The following is a 5,994-nucleotide window of genomic DNA, read 5'->3' as shown; positions in this document are numbered from 1 at the left end:
AGTCAATTGACGTGTCATATCTGTGTTGTGTCCACATTTTTGTCCTGTTGTGTCTATTTTCGCGTGTTCAAAAAGTTCCGACAATTTTTTCACCAACCATTTACAGGCCTGATATATGTTTTCCGGGTTGCGTTCTGTCTTTGCCTTGGAATGGGATTACTTGGTTTTGTCCTGGCCTTTACCAGAGTATTCTGCTGAGAGGGAAACAATCAGATGTATAATATTAGTTTTGATTTTTTTTCCCCTTGTAAATCATTTGTCAGCTTAGTATTGTAATATATTTTTTTTGTATTGAACGGCATGTATTGTAAGCATTTGAGTGAATTCCTCTTGTTGGGATTCTGTACTTGTGTTTGGATGGGACTTTAAAGCAATTTCAAACAAGGCAAATTGATAGTTTGCTCTTGAAATCTTCCTCTTTTCCTTTTTTTTTCATCCAGTCACCATTGTCTTTCTCAGCTGCTTTTATTGTAAATCTAGATTTTCTTTTTACTATTCCACCTTCTTTTTTACTGGTGCTGAAATTACCTAAAAGTGCTGCAAGTGCTGTAAAACCCTTAAAAGAGCAAACGCTTTCAGAGTAGAGGGTAAGGGTGCGCTTCTTTATTTAAATAGCAATGTATTTGATTTTCCTTTTGTTTATGCGCTGCTGCAATTTCAAATCCATCTTTTTTTTTTTTTAATACATGCAAATTTGCACCAAAGTAACAGTCAATCCCCCCCCCCCCCCCCCCCCCCCTTTCCAAAAAATAGAAAACAACTAAACAAATAAAAACAAACAAAAAAACAACAACCAACAAAAAAAAACAAGTGAACAAAAAAACTTCTTTGCTTTGGGAAAATAAATGAATGTAGAATCATATAGCAATGATTCTTTTTTTTTCTAACCTTATTTCAACATTAGTGCTAAAGTTCTTGATCTATATTGCCAAACAGTATTCATCATTTTACTGTTAATCAAAATATATAACAGTTGGTTGATTATTCGTTAGGGATTTTCTTTCTTTTTTTATGAGTTCAGTTATCCAAAATTATATTTGAAGATTAAAAAAAAATAATTGTTTTATTAAAAAGCAGTTGCAGTCATCAGTTAACCGATCAATTATTTAAGCATAAATGAAGAAAAATGTACTAAAACATTGTTTTACCTCAGGAATTTTCAAACAATGTTAGTATGAGAAGGCTGGGTGGGGTTCCTGACCTCCCATAGTTGGCAGGGAGGTACATACTGTGTCTTCTATCCCCCTGTATCGATTTTCCAAATTGCTTTCTGTCTTTGTCTTGGAATGAGATTACTTAGTTTTGTCCTGGCCCCGGTCAGATACCCTAGCTGGGAGGGAAGTAGTCAAATGTATAGGTAGAGTTTAGGGAGATGAAATTTTTTCCCTTGTAAATCATCTCTCTGTTATGTACTGTTAATTTGTTTTATTTTTAACATATAATTTGTAAACATTTGAGTGTATTCTTCTTAGTGGGGACCTGTGCTTGTGTCTGGATGAGACTTTTCGGTGATCTCAAACTAAGTACTTTGATAGTATGCTCTTGGAATCTACATCTGTTCCCTATTTGAACCAATTCTCCTTTGTCTTACCTCTTCTTGAGCGCTTTAATTGTTATTCTAGAACTTTTTACTATCCCATTTTCTTCCTTTTTACTGGCGCTGATAAGACCTTAATGTGTTGCAAGCGCCGTAAAACCCTTAATAACAAACAAAACAATAGTATGATAAGTCTTTTTGTGAATTTTTTTTTTTAAGACCTGAAATGCACATTTTTATTGAAAATTAATTATTTATAAAGAGGTGATCTTAACAATCTGGGTATTGATATTGCTAATAACAATGTTGATAATTTTGGTAAACAAATCATCATGAAAATACAAGTAATGGGAAAAATGATATTTTTTCTTATGTTTTGTCATGATAAGCTTATTTTTTTATTTTTTTTTAGCTCTCTTGCATATAATGCAAAACTTTGGATACACTCTTTTAAAGTATAACTCCAGATTTTCCAAGAGTTTTAGTTGCTGTAAGAAGGACTCATTTTACAAATTGCGGTGCATCTTTATTTTTAAAATCAAAACAAAACAAAAAGATTGAGCTTTTATAAAGTGCAATATCCACTAAACATGCTCAAAGCGTTTTACAAGTGGTCCATTGCCAACAATAACACTTAACATGTAGGACGAGACATGATGCTTGTTAGGCAATTATAATTTTTTTCTGACAGAGACAACGCTGTTAACAGCCAGGTACTCAAAATATACCTGAGTACAGTGAGAGAATATAAGTGAAGAGCCTTTTCCAAGGACACAATACAACTATGCACCACTCAGAGCAGGACTCGGACCCAGAACCTTCTGATCCGAAGGCGAGTGTCATACCAGTAGGCCTCAGAGCCTGGGTGGGGATCCTGACCTCCCATTGCGGGCAGGGAGGTACATACTGTGTCTTCTATCTCCTTATATCTGTTTTCCAACATGCTTTCTGTCTTTGTCTTGGAATGAGGTTACTTGGTTTTGTCCTGGCCCTTTCCGGAGTCCTGGCTGGGAGGGAAACAGTCAAATGCATAGTTATTGTTTTGGGAGATGATATTTTTTTCCTTGTAAATCATCTCTCTGTTATGCATTGTATTATGTTTAGTTTGCATATTATATTATATGATTGGTAAACATTTGAGTGTATTCCTCTTAGTTGGGACCTGTGCTTGTGTCTGGATGAGACTTTTAGGTGATCTCAAATTAAGTACATTGATGGTATGCTCTTGGAATCTACATCTGATCCCTATTTGTTCTCAGTTCCCCTTTGTCTTACTTTCTCTTGGGTGCTTTAATTGTAATTCTAGAACTTTTTACTATCCCATTTTCTTCCTTTTTACTGGCGCTGATATAACCTTAACGTGTTGCAAGCGCCGTAAAACCCTAAAAAACAAAACAAAACAAATAGGCCTCAGAGCCACACCAAAAAAAAAAAAAAAAAATAAATGTTAAAAAACCAAACGAATTCTGTAAAGAATTGTATAGACTGAATTAATTTGATACCATTCAACTATATTTTTTGTTTGTTTTTAAACTACCAGTTACGTGATTAGTACTCACAAACTATAGCATTCAGACTATAACTATAAATATTCAATGTTACTCATAGTTTTGTGTGATGGTGTGATGTTTTATCCAGAGAGCAGATGTTGTGAGTATTTTACTTAATTGAATAACATCAAAAGAAAGCTCTCCTTCATTGTGCAATGGCGATTAGTAGCATTATCTGTTGGTTACACTGCCAGCTCCTGAAAAACAGTTTGCCACACTTATCGATAGTAAGACTGGAAGATTGTGGAAGATGACAGTAATGATATTTTTTAAATTGTAAATAATATCTCTGTTATGTATCCATAGTTATGTATATTGTAAACATTTGAGTGTTTCCTCTCAGTGGGATCCTGTGCTTGTGTCTGGATGAGACTGTAAGGTGATCTCAAACTAAGTACATAGATGGTATGCTCTTGGAATCTACATCTGTTCCCCATTTGAACCAATTCCCCTTTGTCTTACTTTTTCTTGGGTGCTTTGATTATAAATCTAGATCTATAAAATTTTGATTATTCCATTATCTTCTTTTTTTTACTGGCGTTGATATGACCTAAATGTGTTGCAAGCGCCGTAAAACCCTTTAAAAAACTAACAAATTAAAACAAATCATACCAAAAAAAAAAAAAAAAAAAGGGATTGTGATTTTTATAATTCTTCCTGAATTTAATCTCGTTGAATCTGTGATCCACTGTAAAAATTAGGTTGATTTTGTGATTAAGTATCTCTGCACAGAATGTAGATAAGTGCCTTAGAGTCATTGAAATTACAGTATGCTGACTACTAGTTACGTCATGATGGTTTTAGGAACATTAATTTCAAATAATGACTCGTCTTCCAAAAGTTCCCGAAAATACTTATTATTGTTATCATTACCATAATCATAATAATCGTCGTCGCTGTGTTGTCTTTTTTGTCATTGTCGTCATCATCATCATCATCATCATCATCATCATCATCATCATCATTCTTCTTTTTCTTCTTTTTCTTCTTCTTCTTCTTCTTCTTCTTCTTCTTCTTCTTCTTCTTCTTCTTCTTCTTCTTCTTCTTCTTCTTCTTCTTCTTCTTCTTCTTATTATTATTATTATTATTATTGTTAATATTATTAATATTATTATTATTATTATTATTATTATTATTATTATTTATTTTATTATTATGATGTTTTAGTTCATAAGAACATTGTTATTGCCATCAAATAGGAATACATTGCCCATGTAGATATGAAATATTTTGAGTATTACACTTATTTCCTTTAATCAATTTTAATTTATTTTTTTTTAATCAAAGGAAACACCTGCTATATTGTTAAATAAAGTATACTCTAATTGGTCCAAAAACTAAAGAGGCAAAGTTACCCCACTGTATTTCACTCAAACATCAAAAATACTATAGCAATGTAAATGCATAATATAATGTTTTTGGCATGGATGTATGTCACTTGAACTTTTCTACTGGGGTTGATCCTCAAACCTTTTTCGTCCATATTGTCCATTTTGGGAGGTTTTTGGGAGAATATTTTCTATACTCCCATAGTATAGTGGGAAGGGAGGTCACTTACAATATATCTTCTATACCCCTATATCTGCTTTCCAACTTGCTTTTTTGTCTTTGTCTTGGCATGAGAATCTCGATGGGGTTTGTGACCTTCCATAGTGGGCAGGGAGGCACTTACTGTGTCTTCTATCTCTCTAGATAAGTTTAAACTGTTTCATTGTTTTCACTTAGGCTTGAGCGCTAATATTATTATCGTAAATGCCATTAAAACTTCTAAAACAAACCTAGTTCCCTTTTAATGGTTTCAACTGAAGGTTCATAATTATTTTTATTATTGTCATTTGGGTCTTTATTTTTGTATGGGAGGGATGGCCATAATCTACAATATACTATATTACTATTACTATTATTATTATTATTATTATTACTATTATTATTATTATTATTATTATTATTATTATTATTACTATTATTATTTTTATTATTATAATTATTATTATTATTACTATTATTATTATTATTATTATTATTAATACTATTATAGTAATAATAATAATTATTATATATTATTATTATTATTATTATTATTATTATTATTATTATTAATATCGCCGTTAATATTGTTATTGTAATTATAATCTAAAAATATATGATGAATAAATAAAATCTCGTTTTGAGTACTCCTTTAGTTTGTCGTGATTTTTTATAGAGAGACTGAATGGGGTTTCCTGACTTCCCATAATGGGTAGGGAGGAACTTAATGTGTCTTCTATCCCCTATATCTGTTTTTGAATGTGCTTTCTGTCTTTGTCTTGGAATGAGATTACTTGGTTTTGTCCTGGCCCTGGCCGGATACGCTGGCTGGGAGGGAAACAGTCAAATGTATAGATAGAGTTTGGGAAATTATATTTTTTAGTCTTGTAAATCATCTCTCTGTTATGCAATGTATTATTTTTTTTGTTTTGCATATATGATTTGTAAACATTTGAGTGTGAGGACCTGTGCTTGTGTCAAGATGAAAATTTAGGTGATCTCAAACCAAGTACACGGATTCAGATTCAGCTGGTGTACTCTTGGAATCCATACCTTTTCCCTTTATCTTTCTTTTTCTTGGGTGCTTTAATTATAATTCTAAACTTTTTACTTTCCCATTAACTTCATTTTACTGGCTCTGATATGACCCAAATGTATTGAAAGCGCCAGTAAAATCCCTTAAAAACAAACAAAACAATTTCAAATGTTTTCTTGATAGATAGATAGATAGAGAGGTGGAGAAGGAGAGAGATTTAGAGGTATAGAAAGGGAGAGAGAGAGAGAGAGAGAGGGGGGGGGGGAGAGGTGATGATGATGATGATGATAAATAAATAAATAGAGATAAAAATATATAAAATGAAATTCCCTTTATTCATCCCG

General features: G+C 32.2%; 1 long non-coding RNA gene across 1 annotated transcript; it reads right to left on the bottom strand.

Annotated features, from left to right (window-relative positions):
• Positions 1-1,927: 1,927 nt before the first annotated feature.
• On the bottom strand, positions 1,928-3,086 carry LOC144970814 (uncharacterized). The gene is made up of 2 exons (XR_013645027.1): positions 2,955-3,086; positions 1,928-2,398 (listed from the first exon to the last, which is right to left on the bottom strand). It is a non-coding gene; the product is annotated as an uncharacterized LOC144970814 (long non-coding RNA).
• Positions 3,087-5,994: the final 2,908 nt, after the last annotated feature.

Source organism: Berghia stephanieae, chromosome 4 (assembly GCF_034508935.2).
Source record: "Berghia stephanieae isolate SIO BIC M18660-M18661 chromosome 4, UCSD_Bste_1.3, whole genome shotgun sequence".
NCBI classification, from domain to species: domain Eukaryota; kingdom Metazoa; phylum Mollusca; class Gastropoda; order Nudibranchia; family Aeolidiidae; genus Berghia; species Berghia stephanieae.
This window is presented reverse-complemented; position numbering and strand designations above follow the sequence as displayed.